We start from the raw sequence: 20431 nt of genomic DNA on the forward strand, positions 1-20431 counted from the left end.
AATACTTTCCCCCGATATTAGAATAAGATTATATCTCTTTTGTTGTCCTAAAAAAATAAATTATGTATTTCATAAGGATGCTGTCTTAAAATAGTTAAACCACAGTCCTTTAAATTGCGCGTTTAAATAACACAGAAATATCACAGAAAAAAACAAAGCATTTATAGAAAATAATGCAAGAAAGTCACTAAAAAAAGAAAATCAAAATTGTTGTAAATAGGCTTCTGAAAACTGTTTCACGGGAAAGTCACTAATGAAATCCTTGAGAGATTAGGCAATCTTTAGTTCAACAATTCAACTTCAGGTTCTTTTTTTTTATCCTCCTCTTCGCATTTTCAGATGCTCCCCAAGGTGCCTGTGCTCCAAAAATACCTTTATGGTAAGACAAGTTCAAAACAACTTAAAAGAAAATGTATTTTATGTCATTTTGATAGGGTGAGGTTGTCACTTATTGTTCAGTGACATCCCTGGCAGATCAACTGCTAGAGAACCAGGCGGGTGTTAAGCTCTCTAAGTCCAGCTGATAAAACCTCTTTTGGTTAAAGCACCTGTCCCTTCTTTTTCGATAAATGCCTCCTGACCTGGCGGCTTGTAAAATCCTTTTTCCATGTAACCTAATCCCCACCTGTAACAGGATACTCCATCCAAGGCTTATTTCCGTAAAGAACTTGGCTCCTCTCCCCTTACTTCAAAACAAAGAAAAACCTAAACCTGGAAATAGAGGAGAACACACCACCAATCACAGCACCAGGGCAAGATCCTGTCCACCATTATGTGTCCAAGGGCTCAATTAGCACAAGGTTAAAGCTAATTCATCAGCAAGACTGCGCCATTCCCCTCAGCAGATCATTGCATGGTCCTGATCCACCTAAAGGACATGATTTCCCCTGTGCCTCTGTAATTATTTATTATTTTTTTAGAACTGTCTCCTTATGAGCAGATAGGTTGAGATTTCAACAGAGAATAACAGAATTAAGCACCTGGCATAACTCTTAACTGTGATCTATGCACTGCTGAAGGTAACAGAGTACCATGGCAAGACAAGTACAGTCCCATCCATCGTACGCAGCGCTCATAGCCTCCATTATCGCCAGGATAATCTACGGTGCTTTAGTTAAGAGTAATGTCATGTGTTGATGCCTTGCAATTTGATGGGATTTCCGTTCATTAGGAGTATAAAAGAACCACTTTTTCTTCATTAAATTATTCTTAGTGACAGAAAAAAAAAACCCTTCTTAAGACAAGCATATGCCAGCTGCAGTTTTTTCCATGCAGTTGGGATCACCCCTCTCAGCACATTAATATTGTATTAGAGGATGTAGATCGCTTTTTCATTCTTAATTGGTACTTAAAAATTTCTCTCTAGTGAAAATACTGATTGATATGGTGTTTAAATGAACTTGTTCATTGCAACTGCAAATATCCTGAATACTAAGTAGTTTAAAAATAACTTGTCATAATAAAAAGATAGATTGACCATACCTAGAAAAAAACGGTATTAAAATTAAAAACGCTAACTTCATAGCTATTTTATAGCATCACTTGAGTAAATAATATTATGAATGAAATCTGGAATAAGCCTGCTGTAATTGTGCTCCATTTTTATGCGTTGCTGGCTTTGAGGGATTAAAAATTATGAAGACTGCTAGAGAAAATCATCAGACTATTAGTGATAATAAAATCATACTCATTATATTTGCTTTTTCATTTTTGAGACTTTTCAGATTTCATATTTGCAGTATTTTCTCTGCATCCACAAAACTTAGTGGTTTGGGTTTTATTTAAAAAAAAAAAAGTGTAAAAAGAAAACAAAAACCAGTTCTGACCTAATTACATTATCTAAAATAAAAACAAAGATAAAAGTTTGGTAAGAGTTGAGAATTGGTTGCATTTCTTCCCCCCCAACCCCTAGCTGATAATGTTTGTTTGTCAGCCATTACAAGTGAGCATGGTGGGTGCTCTCAGTGTTTACATGCACATTAAAGGTTCTAAAAACTGGTGGATGTGCAGAGCAAGATTTTCTTTCCTTCTTTTGTGTGCCTCAGCAGGTCTTCAAAACAGAAAAGTAACAGTACACCTCTATCAGGGACTGCTGACATTGCTGCACCAAGTAACCTGCATAAAGCTTAACAGTGGTGGCAACACAGGAAAGCTGCAGAGAAACTAGAAAACCCCATGGTCAGCATCAGGTTTGGACAAGCATACTGAGAAAAGCAACACAGACACTCTCAAGGTGAGGATTAGAAGGCACATTCATACCTGTGGGTGAGCTCCCGGGGCCAGTGGGACATCAAACGCTCTGCAGATGCTGGGGGCTGCAGGGGCAGAATTAAGCTGCCCAGACAAGCACTGGCACTACCAGGCTCAGGCTACTCTTCCAGGCTCTTCCTCTCTCCCTTCCCACAGTAGTGCTTAGCCCTGCTGGCCAAGTCTAGACAAGGCAAAGTCCTGAGGACAATGACTTGGCTGCCCAGGAGGCAGAGCCCGCTAGCCCCTCTTTATGGGCTGGGAGAGGAGCCCAGCCAAGCAGGGTGGCTCCCAGCATCCCCACCCACCTTACATCCATGTGAAAACTAGCTTCAGCTGGCTCCTGCACTCATGTGGGTTCATTAGCATTTCACAGAGCATCCTACCAGAGGTGAAGTTGGGGTAATGCTCCCATCTAAATGCTATTATTACCACAAAAGACAAAGCTTGGGGTTAAACGAGCTTCTAGGAAGACCAGAGTGAAAAGGTAAAAAGTAAGTTCATTAATAACAATAATAAGTACTGCAAGCTTATGGTTCTTACTATTTTCGTTCAATGTAAAGTAATCCAATTGAGCTATTACATACAGGTTTATTAAATAACTCATTTGTCCAATAGAAGAATATATGGTCTTTATTTGAGGCCTTGAGGTTTTTTTCAATTTTTTTGTGCTCTTCTTCAAAATCCTACTGAAACAGAAACAGATGTATATTCAGTCTACACTTTTCTACTCATTAATTATTTTGTTTTCTCAGCATTAAAGTGTCTTTAAAAAGTCTCCTGACCAGCTTTTCAAGTGAGCATACAAAACCGAAGATTCTACCTTTGAAAGCATAGATTATACCTCAGTAACTATCATTTTATCTTCATTCGCAGAAATGAATTTATTCTTAATGTGGCTCAATGTTACGCTTTGTCTTTTCGTTCCCTATTCTGCTCTGCAGCGTTGTTTGATTGTTTCATCAGGAGTGGTCACAAACTCAGGAGAAGAGGGTTTAGGCAGTCAATTAACACTGCTGTAGAGCAGAGCCCAGGAGAGGAGTGGACATATGGCATGCAATGATTGTGCAATTTACTATTTTTAATTTCTTAGTAAATAGAGTGAGCTAGAGGACATTCTTGGTCACATTAAGATGAAAGACCAACTATTGAGCTTTGCTACTCTGTCCTCACGTAAAATTCATAGATGTTTTACATGCAAGTAACATAACCGCTTGAAAATATACAGGAATGAGATTTTTAAAACGGATTCTTTTGCTACACCAAATATTTGCTTTCATTATACATTCATTAGACTGGCAGAAGTGCTAGAGGGCAGAATTTGGGTGAAGTGTTAATGTTTATTAAAAAAACCCTTTGTTAGACACAAAAAATGTCCTAATAGTCATCGAATTCATATCATTGCACTGCTACAGCCTGACCCATGTTTATTTCCTCATATGCATCTAATCAATTTTTATAGCTGCTCTAGAGTAGTCAATTAAGAATTCTATTAATAGTAATGAATCCACAGCTCCGCAGACAGGAAATATCTGCCAGGGTTTACTTGTTGGACTTCTTTTTTTTCAGTGTGAAAAAGAGAAGTGCATTCGCAAACACAGGCTTTACAGGGTGCTGGCACAGGTCAGCAACCTGCTTTGGCGAACCAAGGTGCTGTCATCCATGGCCATATATAACCATCTCCCATGGCTCCATCTTGCCATGAGGAATCAAAACGAAGCCAACAGACACTTACCAGTTCCCCCTAAGTCCTGGGTAGAGAAAGCAGGATAACCTGTAGGAGCAGTCAACCTCCATTTGATCACCTTTTTCTTTTCTTTCAGTTACTGATAAAACCAGAATCCAGGAAGGGAACGAGTACTGACAAAGCTGAACACGTGCAGGTTCAGCTCAGAGCAGCCTGAGGACCTTCCACCTTTTAACAAACCACAGTAGAAAAGGTTCCCACAGCTTCCATAGCAGTGCGCCCACGGAATGGAAGTACAGCAAAGAACAAGCAAGGCCTATACACCATAGATGTACTGCAGGCACCTATAGCTATAAAGCAATCCTGTTGGTATGGAATATTGCGTTTCCATTTTTTCCACAGATGTAAGCTCCCTTAACATGAATTGCATTAATTCCACCACGTTGCCTTTTAGAGTCCATATAGAGCACTATTGTTCTTTTTCTTCCAATAAGCTTTTTAAACCAGCCAGCCAATCTTGCTGTTCACGTAGGCACTCTCTTCCGCACAATTCTAACAAAGACAGAAAACAAAACCCTTGACTTTTCTGGCTTTCTTACACTGCCTTTCCCTTATGAAATTCTAGCCTTATGAAATTTCCTCCTTATGAAATGCAAACCTCTCTCAGGAGTTAGCAAGGAAGCCACCCATTGATCAACAGACCACAACAGCAACAGCAAGATAGGACATGACAGTGGTTCTGGCAGTTGGAATGAAAAATGAATCTGTCTGTCTCTATCTGGCCAATTCAAAACCAGGTTAACAGTACCTGAAATTCATCACTATCTAATGTCTTTGTGAGATGAGACTGTTGTCAGTTTGAATTTAATAGGCCAGGGCTGAAAAATGCGACAGTTCAATAATTGAATTCATGAGTGGATTAGACATCACTGCCTCAGGGGTGGCAACATCCACCAAAGGGTGGGGACGGCGGCTGGGGCAGTAACAGCATTAGCTGCCTCATTTTAGTCCAGCCTCCAAGTCTGCCAGACACCCCAGCCTGTACCCACACTGCTGCAGAAGTGGGCAGACAGGCCCGTGACTGAACATACCTTGGAAATAAAAGCGTACCCTACATTGCCCATCAGGAGAGCAAAGAGGGGAAACTGGTGCTGTAGATGCTGTACTGTATACCCTGCTGGGAAGAAACCAAGGACTACAAGGTACAGAGCTGTCACCAGGTGCGTTTCTGCAAGCACTGAATTCACTGAATAAATAAGGGATAAAAGGGAGATGAAGAGTCCTTTATCTCTTTCAAAGATGTTCTTGCTGACTTTCCTCATTCCGGACATGTGCAGCCTTCTTTCCTTTCGGATACCTCTAACTGCAGTCACCCTTGGGCTGCCATTTTCTCTTCCTGCTCTTTCATCCCACAATCTCCTTTCCTGTGATAGTATGTAGTGATACACCATCTTTTCCAAAATGTTTCTTAGTTTAATGTCAAGAAGCCCCCAACAACTCCATAACGCATTCTCCAACAGTCATGCTTAGTTATGACTACCCTATCCTTGATAATTAGCAAACCATTACTTATGGGAAAGTAATTTTTGATTAAAATTATTTAATCAATAAAAATGATTTTTGATCAACATGTTTTATTTGCAAATTCTGAATTTAGATATAGTAATGTTGCACAATACTTTTTGGTTTCATGTGAATTGTAAGCATAGGCATGACAAGCTATGCTGTACTTCACAGTATCCACATGAAAGATAAATTCACTTTTAGCACATATTTTAATTAAACCTTAATCCTACACTAAATTCAAATTTGCCTGAAAACGGTAGTTATTTGGATAAACACTGTGTCATTTATAGTGTTCCTTAATATGTTTATTGGAACAGAAAAGCAAACTCCAACAGCTAAAACTCCTCATTGGACACAGGAGTGTTGTAGAGCTCTTAGCGACCTAGGAGGTACCACAACAAACTTCCACCTTTGGGAAGCAGGTATTTTAATGGAAAAGGGGCAGAAGCTTCAGGAATCTTACAGCACCAGTTGTTTTTAAAAAATGCCTTCCAAGGCCTTACTTAAACCAAATAGGGAACAAACCCAGAAGAGCATGCTACCTCGAACTCACTTCCAGCCACACTCTCATGAAAGTACCAGTACAAGTTGGGGACTGAAATGTTGGGGAGCAGCACAGAGGAAAGGGACCTGGGGGTCCTGGTGGACAGCAGGATGACCATGAGCCAGCAATGTGCCCTTGTGGCCAAGAAGGCCAATGGCATCCTGGGGTGTATTAGAAGGGGTGAGGTTAGTAGGTCGAGAGAGGTTCTCCTCCCCCTCTACTCTGCCCTGGTGAGGCCACATCTGGAATATTGTGTCCAGTTCTGGGCCACTCAGTTCAAGAAGGACAGGAGCTGCTTGAGAGAGTCCAGCGCAGGGCCACAAAGATGATTAAGGGAGTGGAGCATCTCCCTCATGAGGAAAGGCTGAGGGAGCTGGGTCTCTTTAGCTTGGAGAAGAGGAGACTGAGGGGGACCTCATTAATGTTTATAAATATGTAAAGGGTGACTGTCATGAGGATGGAGCCAGGCTCTTCTCACTAGCATCCAATGATAGGACAAGGGGAAATGGATATAAGCTGGAACATAGGAGGTTCCGCTTAAACATGAGGAAGAACTTCTTCCCAGTAAGGGTAACAGAACACTGGAACAGGCTGCCCAGAGAGGTTGTGGAGTCTCCTTCTCTAGAGATGTTCAAAACCTGCCTGGATGTGTTCTTGTGTGATCTGATCTAGGTGGTCCTGCTCAGGCAGGGGGGATTGGACTAGATGATCCTTTGAGGTCCCTTCCAATCTCTAATATTCTGTGATTCCTGTGAAAACTCCAGTCCTTCTAAGAAAGTCCTTTCCCTCTGCAGTGGTTACTCCAGCACTCCTTACCAGACAGCAGTCGCTAGCACAGGTTTGGTCACAACCAGCCGTCTTGCCCAGACCACCTTGGTGCATCCTGTTTGAATGTCAAGGATCCCACCTTAACCTATCATTACTCTTTCCATCAAAAGAAGTAAAATGGCTTTTTATTTAATCTTCAGAGGACCTAAACTTTTCTTACACTATGAATATGAACCTATGTAAGTGGATGAGAGACAGAGAGCAGAAGCAGAAGAAATTCATGAGGTTATTCTGCTTTTTATTAAAGTAAGAGAACAAAACTAATCAAACTTGGACACTCTTGAAGCATATAGGCCCAATGTATTCAAGATAACATAAGTATAAAAAATGATCCGTAACTGTTATAAAAACCTATTCTCTTTTTAAATATGCCTGTGCATTATCTCAGTTGCTTTCTCCCTGGAAACAAAGCTGGGGCTAGACTCAAATATGGATTAAGCTTTGACTATTGTTTATACCTTGTCTGAATATTATTCATTAACCACTCCGACTGTAATGAACGAGAGTGTACCACATATGGATTACTAAACAGAAACTTCTAAACGTACAAATCCTGAATCCGTGCTGGAAACAACACAGAATAGGTGTAGCTGCGAAAAAATTAACTAGTTTGATTCACAAAGCAGGAATTAAACAGTGGTGCCCTTTTGATTTCCAATCATATCATGTATTACAGACAATTAGGACATACCTTCATGCCCATAAATGAAGAATTGCTCTACCCAGACTTGGACTACTGCCATAATTGAGACATAGTATTTAAAGCCATTGCTGCCACCACAACTGTGACTATGATTTTACTGACCGCAGTGCTTACATTACATCAGTGCCTTAGGCTCAAGCCAGCTCAGGTTGCAACAAGTGCTCCGTAAACCCTCAGAAAATGACAATTCCTGCTCCCTAGAGCTCACAATGTTAAGGATAGCTAGGCAACACCGTGAGTGTTTATGGCTTTTAGGCTCCAGGAATCTACTGTTCCTTTAAGATCTTCCCTACCTTTTTTTTTTTTCTCCTTAAAGCACTATTGGAATTTTTTTTTTTTCCAGGAACGTGTTAAGTTCTTCTTGCTGAACATATTGCTATAAAGGAAACCAGACTGTTTCCTAAAGCACAAATGCAAAACCAGGATCTCTGTGTTTGGTTTGAGATGTGAACCCTTAAACTCATCTCATGTGATGATCCACCTCTCTTTGAACTGTAAGGGACAGATCTTCACCCCATGTAAACTGTCAGCGTTTCACTGAAGTCCGTGGTGTAAACTGTCAGTGCATCAAGGTCAGAATTTGCCTTGAGTCATCTTGTCTCTCAGATTAAAATATAAACTGAACAGAGCTCAAGTAAGACATTTTTGTACCTGTAATGGTAAATAAAATATTTCAGCTTGACAATACTCTGTCAAGAGCAATAAGAGATTAGTCTGCCCTCTTACATGTACACACTGCTTATCCTCTGAGCAAAGTAACCATCCAGCAATTGTTTGTGATTACGAAGATCTCCAGTTTAAATAGTGCCAGGTAGAAAGTGCAGATTAAGAGACTTTTCAGGGTACTTCCCTCCCTCCTTCATGAGTACATGTGTACCACTCATCACTGCTCAGGACTAAGAAAATCAAACACGCATAGAGACTTTTAAATTTCAACTTACCTGCGAAGCCATTCTTTCTCATAACAACTGGGTACTTCGTACAGTGTAGTACACACCCAGAGGTCTACTCAGGCACAGGACCTTTTTTTGTGCATATGATGCCATGCATCCTCCACTTTCCTCTCATATGAATTTAGATATAACATTAACGTCCAAATACTTCTGCTGACACTGAACCCCCTAAACCCCACCCAGGAAATACACTTCAGGACAAGAAAAGACCTAAAAAGAAATCCAAATTAAAAACATCCGGTCAGAAAGTAAAAAAAAAAAAAAAATTATTTTACAAAGCCAAAGTAATAAAATATGATCAGTATAACACACAGCTAATCTGCAAAGGAAATATTTCCTAGTGTCTTGGCCTCATGTCAATGGCCCCATCTTGTGTCCCAGTTATTTTTAAAAGCAGGCTTTACATAGTAAATAAAGATGGAGGTGGGGAGAAAAGTCTCCTCTTAGGAAAATAAGACTTAATTAAAAAGTCTGCCATTGCTCTGCACTTAATTAGGACTAACACAGCTGTTAATAAGTTTCTGATTGATAGTAAATTGATGTCTGCACAGAAAACTACTTACTTGGCTCAAAGATGCCTGATAGTTCCCTACAGAAAAAAGATTCTGTTTTTAATTAGTGCATAATGTTAATATTTGGAAACATCCTTAAGGGTGATTGTACCTATTAAAATTTCATATGGTGAACTGAGAAATAAATGAATTGGTGTTGCATTTTTAAAGGATCAGATTAGCGTTGATTAAAGCTTTGTCTACACTTGAAATTTCCCAGTAGAACAGCTCTACTGGTGGTTGTAATAATAGGGGGACAAGCAAAGATAGGCTGCCAGCAATCGCTATTTAAATTACAATGTCATACAGACCTGATCTGTAATGGGTTATACAAGACTTTGGTATAACGTGGCTGTAACTGTTAATCCTGCCAACCTAGCTACCCTACTGAGTGTGTAACAGAAAAAAAAGGTAATAAAAAAGCCAGTATAGATGCAGTCGGAAAGTTAGTGTTTGTCATTAAAGCTGAGATAGAGACAGGATATTTATCCACAACATAGTAATCTGAATGGTACCGACGAATTCTCACCCTACCTGAGAAGTCAAATAGCAAGCAACAGTAAGTGAAAGGGAAAATGAAATGGAAGGACAGAGCAAGAGAGAGAAAGATAAGTAAAATTATTTGGAAGTAGAAGAAGGAGGCTTTTGAGGGTGGTAAACTGCATAGAAAGGGAAAAGAAACAGGCCTCTAGAGGAAAAGGAGAAATAAGAAATTCCCATGCAATCGACTTCTAATTTTTCAATAGTGCTCCTCCATGTAGCAAATACAGCGAAGAGACTAAAGTAAGCTCTGAGGATTGAAAAGGAAACACGAGGAGAAGCCACATCAAAAGGAGAAACAAGAAAGAGGTTGTGGAAGAAGAAAAGAAATCTTTTGACAAATGAAAAAAAAATCAACAGAGAAAATGTAGGTATTGAAAAGGAGTGAAAAAAGGCATAAAGAAAAAAAGAGGATAAGGAAGAAAAAGGAAAAATGCGTGGAGCTTATTATAAGAGGTCTGTTTTGTTTAACAAGAGGTTTAACGCTAGGAGTCACTGACATAACGAAAGTTTCTTCTCCAGCCTTTGGGAAGATGATGTTCTACTCTCCTGCAATTCCAACACAAGCTCGACTGCTTGGCACCTCCCTACCGCTCCCGTCCACAAACAGTCTGGCAACATTGCCTTTGAGATACATCCAGCATGTATCCTAATTCCTCACCCCTTCTTTCCCTGACACGTCTCAGCTCTGGGTAGGAGGCAGGTTACAAGCCGTGGATCTGACAGGCTGCTGCCCTTTCATGTGAGCCCCACAGCCCTCTACTGTGCAGCATCAAAATGCACTGGTACATCAGGGCAACACTGGACATGTGTGAGGCTTACATGGGGCAACATAGGATGTACATCTGGTCCACAGCAAAAAGCATGAGGAGTTGTGGAAACAGAAATGTACCTAGGCAAACAAAATAAATCCAGGAGTGCAGAGGAAAAGAGAATGAAATCAGAACAGGTGAGATTAAAGTCAAGTCTGTTGAGGAGCTAGCCACAAAAGGTGTGCTCTAACAAAAATATCTTAAGATTGACAGAGCTGGGAAATGATTTAGTACCTCAGGATAGGAGAATGCACCCACGACAAGTAAATAGCTCGCTCTCTAAAGGTAAATTATACTTACTGTGTTCTCATAGTGCTGTAAAAATGACATAACCCTTTGATGTGAAGTAGTGCATTTTCAAGCTTCCTTGGTTCAAAAGAGCAGGGGTGGTAGAAAATGTCAGCATGTCTGCTGGGCTTCTGAAAATTTTATCCATGTTACAAAAAAGTGAGTTTGATAACAATACCAGCACCCTCAATACTGTGCCCTGTCAGGGAAAGTTTACTGCTATGCAACTGCAGTGATCAGGTAGGACTGCCTCAAGGTTGGCTAATGATGCAGCCACTGTTTTAATGGTGAGTCCAGAGATGCCCTTCAAGCGACTGTTTCACTAAATGAAAAGAATAAGCAGCATCAGTTAATAGCTGAGGAGACAGTTATTCAGGCCACAATCTGACCTAACATTTTGGTGTCATGAGAACCAGAAAGCAGTCTGGACTTTGTAAAAGATGTGAATCACATCAAACAAAAACAGTGTGACTATTAGAGCTCATATGTGAAGTAGACCTCGCTACCGTGTGACTGCACAACAAAAAGAGAAAGGACAACTTCCTGCTTAAAGTGAAATTCTTACTGAATTTCATCAGAAAAGTACAGAAATCTGTGACTTTCTTCCACTCACTGCGTTTTGTAGAACACACCTTTTGTGCCCAGTTTCTCAACAGACTTGACTTTGATCTGAAAGAAGAAAACTAGAAGATTAATACTCCCCAAAAGGTGCCTGATTATACAGACAGCTATGTTCTTCAGTGAGAGTGATATATTACCCTTTTAATATTACATGATGTCAAAAAGCTCTTACTTAGTTTACTGTAAATAAGATATCTCCAGGTTTTCACAAATGTACAGAGAAAGACTTTGGCCCTGTAATAGAAATACTTCATGCCTAAATAAAATCAAGGCTGTAATGACTGTAAGAGGAATTTCAAGATTATTGTGAAGACTAGAAGATATTTAAGTAGGTGGTGTCTCCTCAGCTTGATATTCTCAGCAGAATTGCTTGAATAAGCCATAACACAGAATGTACATGTATTTAAGGAAATGTTTTCAACCAACCAGTAGTGTGTGTATTTTGCTCACATTATGTACCACAATACCAGTCTACTGGAAAGACCCATCCTTTAGAGAACGATTTTGTCTTTGGAACAGTAAATCACATTGCAATTTACACATACGTATAATAAACCTAAGCTTAATGGTAGCTCATCCTTTTGAAAATGAAGATTAATTAACTTGTAAAGGCCATTATTCTAACACCTGTTTTATTTAAAGAACTTAATCAACACACCAGAAATTCAGTGGTGAGAACCGTAGCAATTCCATTGTACTTAAAATACATTTCCTATTCGTCAAGCTTAAAATAAGTTCTGCTTAAAAATAAGCAATTGACAGCAACCTAAAATAGCAGTAACAAATTCCATAGACTGAAGCACTTGTGCTATAATGCCTCAAGCAAATTTATAAGCAATTTCCTAGAATATTCTCAGAGTGTAAAGCATGCAGTTATCAGGAATCCCTCTTACAGATTCTGGTCTCTTTTTTCCCCCAAAAATGTTTGTGACAAAAGTAAAGAAAGTAAATGAGAGTAAAACACAGCAAAATGGATTTGTGAAAGCAAACTGCCTACCTGGCATGGTGCCTATTAGTATAGAACAAAAAAATTACATACATTTTTAGCCAATTCTATAATTTGTACTCTGACAAAAATACTATCAGTGGATGTCCTCTTATAGGTTAGGAGTTCACACTGCTGCTAGATGTTCTTCAGTGCTAAAGGAAACCTAAAGCTTTCTGATTAAAGGGTTCAGGAGAGTAAAGAAGCAAACACTTCAGGATATATTTGTCCATCTTTATACAGTCTGCTCATTTTGGCACAAGTAATAGTTGTTTACTCTTAAGTTGTTCAAAGTTGATGGATGTCCTATGATTGCTTTTCAGTTCTGAGTGAGACAGCAGACTTCAGGAGGCTTTTATTTCCCAGTTCCTGGGTGGAAGGCACCAAGGACTTGTCCAATTCTCCCTTCTTTTCTTGGCAACCCTGATTCTGCTTTGAATTCGATACTGGAGATGCCTGCAGGAGACTACAATTTAAAAAAAAAAAAAAAAAAAAAAAGACTATAACCTTAGAAACACATTAAAAAGGTGGGAAGAACACAAATAGGAACAAAATAGTGCAACAGAGAACAATTAGAAAATACTATTCTAGTGTAACTCTACTGTAGTATATATCATAAAATATGTAAAAATAAGATCATATAGAAATAAAAGAGCTGCATTATAACAGATAATTTTTAATCTCTACTACAGTATAGAGACAAGCTTCTTACCTTTAAATTTTAAATCCGTTTTTTTTGAGACAGAACTTTCCTGCTTTAACACCTGCATATGACTATTTTCTGGATTTTTATCTTCACTAATCAAGCTTCTGAATCAAAATCACATTGTGCAAACACAATTAAAAATGGTATCTTCATATTCTAAAAATGAGAGATGAAGAATTGTATCTCCATGTCTCATAAAAATGATGCTTTTTGGGATCTCTTTCTCTGGTCTGTTTCGTGGTTAAAATTCAGCCGAGACAGAACCAATGGTCTTCATTGTATGAAGTCCAACTTCTACTATAAGATTTCTCTCTTCAGATAACAAGACAAAGCTAGCAAAACAGCTGAATATTCCTTGGTACAGGTCTTTAATTGATAAGAATAAGTGATTTTATTAATAATTATAATAACAATTTATACCTACTGAAAAGCTAAGCCTTTTGCTTCAATTTCTGGACTTTCAAAATTGTAATTCTCTGAATGCTCCTGCTAACATAAGTAATATTCTGTACTAACAGATTAAATAGTCCAATGTTTTTAAAACTTAAAATCGCACTCCTAGATATACAGGTAGAAACCCAAGTGTCTAAATCCTGGTCATCTCAAAGGGAAATAGTGGTTCCTCTGCACTGTGCTTCCTACCTGAATGCAAAATAGTATTTTTTTCAGTGAAATATGAAACAGCTAGTCTTTAATTACACATTACTTTCTCAATTTAAAAAAACATTCAATAAAATGTTAGCAAGGGCTTGATAAGGTACTCGCAACACTGTAAGTCTTGAGAGTTGTATTCTTCTTTCTAAGTGTTGCATTTGCTAAGACTTCCTATTTAGTTGATTTGGAAGGAAACAGGTCTCTTGGGGAGGCATCCCATGTAAGTCTGCTAGCCGTGGTGATCAGCTGCCAGCTTAGTAGCAGGAGCAGTCACCTCTGTACAGCAGTGCTGCACTTTGGGTATGGAAATGTTGGGGTCTTTTTCCCCCCATCACAATGCAATATATTTGTGCAAAGTCCTGTCATTTATCTTGTGTGGGAAAGAAGGAGGAAGAGAAGGGAAATATAAGCAAATTCCAACACAGGCATTGCCACAAGTAATCAGTGCATACATGGTCCATACAGTGGAATCCAGAACACAGCATTTGTCTTCTATCTGTGGAAGAAGCACTAGGGTTCTTTCAGTGATAGTGACGGATGATGTGAAAGGAGAGATAAAATGATAAGAAATTAAAGTCCTCCCTGAGAAAGGAACTGCCTGCAGGCAGAGTGCTCAGAAAGAAGAGGAAACTGAAGTGTTCTGCAGCTCTTACTCCATGCCTAGGCTAGCATAAAAAAGAGCAGTAGCACTACCATCACCACCTCTACCTCCTCAGGGCCCATTTCTGAGAAAGAGTAGTTTTCAATGTTTTTTATAAATCATATCCTATGGCATTCCAGAAACACTCCCTGATCTAGCTCTTCAAAAGAGCCTCGACCAAAGACCAAGACCAGACATTTCTGGGCATTCTCAGCAAAGTCTTTCATGCCTATGGAGCCTGGAAGTAAGTATGGCAGTTTCCATACCTCCAGTTAGGGTGGCATGAAGCAGAATTTCTAGAACTTTGATTTTGGCATATAAAGTGTATTTAAATCCTTTTTTCCATATAGATGCCTCACTTTTAATTCATACAATATTCGGCTGCAGCAAATGTGCATTATTACTCCATATCAAGAGCTCATTCTTTGCTAAGTAGTCTCTTTGAAAGCAGAAACCATCCAATGTAACAATGATTCTTTCAGACTGCAGCACAGCAAGCTACCTTGTGACAGATAAATCTGAGTGCCGGAGAGGTCACAGCTAATGCAGAATCCTCAGCATTTGCATTGTAGTTTTTCCTTGCTTCAGCTGAAGGATCAAGAGAGGCACTATGAAAGAAAATTCAGTATCTTGGACAATCATGTAAAGAAATCAAATGTTAAACTTTGGACTTCAGTTTTAATTGAGGGATTATATGTGTTTTGTTTATGAACAATTATTTCCTTTCTTTTTTTCTCCCCACCCCCCCTTTCTGGAGATAGCATCACAAGATAGCTACTTACATTATTTGGAGAGCATATGTACAAAAAATTGGCTCTCTTGTGAGAGATTCCTCTTCAATGCCCCTAAATGTTGATATCTTAAGATCCTAAGTTTTTCTGCCATATTCACCCTCCCCTCCCATCCCATATAGACACATAAGTCCTACACCTGAAGAGAATGAACAGAAGACATTACCTGTTATAGACTTGGTATCCAAGTCAAAATGGTTTCTTATAGTGCACAGTACTCACATGACAACTGTGTAGTGGAGAGTTCACCTTAAATCCTTGTATTTATTTCTATTCTTACACTACACTGAAATGTTTCCACAGACATAAGCATTTTTTCTCTGCACCAGGTCACACTCAGCATTTCCTAAATCACTTGAGAGTGAAGATTCTACTTATCATTTACTTTGTTGTATTCTACAACAACATAAATCTTACCTGTTTTGCTCATGTGAAGGATTTGTTGCCCCCATTCTGTTTCAATTTTTCACCAAGTTGTATGTTACCATTGTTACTGGCAGAGCTTTCTTGTATTTCACCGGTTTCATCCTGTTGACATGTAGTAGCAGGGTTGCTTGATTCTTCTTCTATTCTGCATTCCTCACCAATGTCTAGATTATTATTCTATTCCTTCATTAATTCCAAGACATGGTCACTGGACAATATGTGTTTTACCCTAGACATAACAGTAAATTTTAATAAAGTTTGACTTCAACAAATCTAGAAACTATTATTAAAAACATGACATCAGAGTAATAGCCCTATTTGGTTTAAGCCCTGCATTTTAATCCACAGTCAGAGAGAAAAAAAAAAAAACAAACATTTTCCAAATGGCAGTCATCTCTTTTGCAAACACAACCCTGCAAGCACTACTACTGCTATTCTTCTTGCTGCTGTCAGGAGGGAAGCAGATGATCTTTTCCTAGGAACTCCTTCAACTATGGATCTCAAAAATTTGTAAAGGAATTTTAGCACTTGCTACAAAAATAACAACAAGAAAACCCAAAGATTTAGAGAATGGCTCTGAGATTTTCCACTGTCCCTGTTTCTGTTTCTGTATCCATCAATATTTCTTTACGTTAATGAGCAAATGAACGTGCCTAGACAGTATTCCCATTTTACTTAACCTGATCTGGAATGGGTAATGCAACGATCTATGGGTCCAGAAGGAAAAATTTTCTTTAAACTGCTCAGGCTTCTGTCCTCTCAGCTCACACTGAATGATCTGAAATAATTTTGGTTTGACTCCTTTGGCCATTCAGTAGAGCTGGCAAGTATGTATCTGAAAGTTTGGAGAGAAAAACAAGTACATAGTATATGCAAAGTTTATACACAACTCTGAAGACTAGAGTTGTCCTGTTACTTATTTTTAAGGGATAATATTTTGCGTTAATACTACGAATCTTGTGAAGCTTTTAGAGCATTTCATTAACAGCAGAGATACTTTTTTCTAATATTAATTAATGATATACAGTTACTAGGCAGTTTTTTATCCGCGCTGTACAGACTGGTAAACGGCCACACAGAAAATATAGTGTCTTTTTCTGAGATCACACAGAGGATCCAACAGATGAAAGAGGTCACAGACAAGACATTATTTTTAGAGCCCTTTCCCCCATCTTATTAGATTAATGATTCTTATTTCAAACTCTTATTAGTTTTCTTTCACACGAGGACAGATATTTAGAAAGTATTTCCTTGGTTTGAAACAGATAGCTATGTGCACATATGTACCAAATTATCAAGGCACAAACACTCATATTCATTAGAAAGGCAAGTTTCGATTCTGCAAAACAACTTCATCTGTTGCAGATGCAAATTTACATCTGCAATTATGACAACCGTGGGCATAACTGATGACACACGTTTTAACTACCTCCTTTGCATGAACAATTACGCAGTTAAATACGTAACGTGTGGTGAATTGCACCCACAAAATCAGAGGTTGAGTTTAGGCCTTTCTAAAAGATCTAGGCCTTACAGAGTGCCACATAATTGTATACTACATAAAAGAGAGGAGGGAGTTTATTTCCTGACAGTTTTTAAGAAAATAGGACCATTTAAGTTAATTATCTGTGTCGGCTTATTTGAACACCTGTTGGGTTTAATTCACTTGCACCTGGTGCCAACTGCGGGTAAAAGGACTGGAAGTTTACTAATTGACAGACCATGTTGTTTCTGTTTCTTTTGTTTCCATTTCAACATTTTTTTCTGCTCGATTTTTAGGAAGCAAACTTTAGCAGAATTCAAGACTAAAGTGCAGAAATCTCAAACTACTTACGGAAAATACAATAAATTATTTTCTTCATGAACACATATAACATAAAAAGTTTCAAACTTAATAAGCACCTTTATTCTGTTAATCTCAGTGGCGCATACTGCAATTCAAAAATATCAAGGAGGAGGACAGATTGAAGTGATCATTTTCAAGAGCTGTTCAGAGCATTAGTCTGGAGTATTTCAACTTATATTTTAGGGGACAAAAATTCAGTTATCATACTGAAAAAAAAAGGTAACACCAGTAAACTGAGAGCAGGAAACAGAACTGTTAAATTCTTGACTCATCATCAGACATTCAGAATCCAATAAGCATTCCACTGAAACAGTTAAAATGTTGTAGAGGTAAACAGAAGAACCTTCAAATTAGGTACAATACAGGGTAAAGGGAAGAATAGAGCGTCTGGAAATAATGAAAATGCTTCTGATACCATGAGGAAAGTTGGTAGACCCAGAAAAAGTCTTGATGCACACAAGGTCTTAGAGTTTAAAAACAAAATCAATGTAACTACAGACAAGGCAAAAAAGGACAACTGTGTTGCCTGGTTTCTTGATTTTTCTATACAGAAGAAAGCTAGAGACGATGCTTTTGATTTAGTTCAGAGAGATCTTGAATACAACCATCAATTAAAAAAGGAGACTGATCCCCAGAAGTGGAAAATCTAAACATAAGATAACTAAGATAGAATAAACTTACAAGGACAGTGATAAACCCACAAGTAATTAGAGATAATATAAACAAAAGGCAACTTGTGTATTGGAAAAATATTATGGAGTGCAACTGCTATTTATTTTATTGAGATATGACAGCAGAATGCATTATTTTGCTGGTAGCAAAAATGTTAAAGTGGTTTCAAGTTCCATATTTTGTGCAGAGTGAATGTGAATGTGTATTAAATGCACTTGAGTAGTACATATTTTAGCCCTTATCATTCTTGTCAAATGCCTGCTCTACAGAATCGCAGAAAGCGATCCTCTCGCAAGCCATCCAACCCGAACGTCATCACTTCAGTCAAGGGAAGAAAAAGCAATGCCGTACTGTCACCCAGCACAAGCTTTTGCCTCTAGGCAAGTTTATGCTGTATATCGAGCCTGGGTCTCCTACATGTTCAGTAAGTAGTCTGACCAATAGGTTGCCACCTAACTCTGCCAGTTACTAAAAGAAGGCCGTGATTTTTACTGCGTTCCGACAGGAAACTATCTGGTTTGGCTGTAACTCATCTCCCAACTGCCCAGCGCTGCCAAGGGAGGGAGGTCTAGGGGCACAAAAAGATCTAACTCCAGATAGCTGAGAAAATCTTAGATGGGAAAGTGAGAGGCCACTTTGTTAAAGTGAGAGCTCTAAGCAAATTGCTTCCCAGAATCATTAGGCATCCTTAGGCTTCTAGTCCATCATTGGATCAAATTTTTCAAGTCCTCATCACAACTTTCGAAACATGCTTGAATAATTTGCAGAACAGGAACGCACGTGGATGCTTTCTACTGAACTGGAGTTTAAAGTCAGGCACTAGAGGATTTGGGCTTTAGACATTTAGTTTGCTTGTAAAAGTCAAGTTGTTTTCAAAAGAAACAAGAAATCTCACACACTGTACACATAAATTTATATTTAGAGTCTTGCTTTTACTCTTCAATTAAGCATATTCATGTACCTGTAAATTTCACCAAAAATCACAGCAATAACACAGAATGCTAAACTGGAGCTGACCTTCAATGTGCTCAAAAGCTCTTCTGAGAAAAACAAAAATCAGTAGAGGAAAGGAAAGAAGAAAAAAACCAACTGCACTACCTGAAAGGACACATCACCTTCTGTTAAATTAGACCTAAGGAAATATCAAATTCTCCTAGTAGGAAGTGAAGAAAATGAGGTAGAGTATTTTTATACTTAAAATATATCACAATCTGTACAATATATAATATTCCATAGAAAAAAAAAATGAATAGAGCATATTTTAAAAATCTAGCTTCCAAGTAATTGGAAATTACAGTATCAAAGCAAAATACGTGTACCCATAAAAATATTTATTGCAAATTAAGATTTACCCTACATTTCATTAATGTCACACTCAGTGTATAAGTAAAATATTCTTGTAGATTATGCAGAAACAACATGTCATAGTAATACGATCTTTGTGTTTCTTAGAAACTTGAAAATACTCTGTTATCATGTCATCTTTTTTGCTCTTACTTTTAACATATATAGAAAGTTAAATGTGTCTGGAAAAGTTTTAACTGGTATAAAGATCAGAATAATCAAAACTAGTAACAGAACTGCATCAATTAGTATTTCTTGTAAATAATTAATCATCAACCCTTTGCATAGCCCCCGGCCAAAACTATATATGGTCTCAAACTGACAACACATAAACCTCCAGAGGAATTCACTAACTTGAATTGAGCTTGAGGACATTTGTTTAGCTATAAGTACACGGTAACTTTTAAATTAAAATTTTTATTGTTAAAGTATTGTTCTGGAATATCAAATTGCTGCACCTATGTTTGAAATGCCAGTTTTAATCATACAGAATGACTTGTGACCTCATAAATGTTTGGTACAGATGGTAGGGATTTCCTGGTGGGAGACTGTGGTGCCAAATTCATTTACTCCTCCACAGAAGCTCATGTGTCACATGGCACCAAGGGGTTAATTTTTTTACACGCAGAATTCTCTACATGATAATGCACTTTCATGTTCCCCATCTGGCTATTGTAAAATCACAAAGGCTGTGAAGGCACAAGCATGAAGTAGAAACTGGTGTCCTGATTTTCAGCGGTACCAAGTATCTGCAACTCTCACTGAAGTGAGATGGGAGCCACAGGTGCTCAGTAGTTCTGAAAAGCAGCCTGTACTAAAACATCTCAATGAGCATTTGTTCAAGAATTCTGCATAGTGTTACTTATCACTTTACATCCCTGTTTCTTCTCTTTGTACTCCTCTAAAAACTCAAGGTTTTACTAGAAATGGAAAAACATTGAACTATCACTTTGAATACTGGAATATGTAATACATATGAAAACCATAAGCGGCATAGGAGAATGCAAATAAGACAACTGAGGGACTC

The sequence above is a fragment of the Tauraco erythrolophus genome, chromosome 6 (genome assembly GCF_009769465.1).
Source record: "Tauraco erythrolophus isolate bTauEry1 chromosome 6, bTauEry1.pri, whole genome shotgun sequence".
In the NCBI taxonomy this organism is placed as follows: domain Eukaryota; kingdom Metazoa; phylum Chordata; class Aves; order Musophagiformes; family Musophagidae; genus Tauraco; species Tauraco erythrolophus.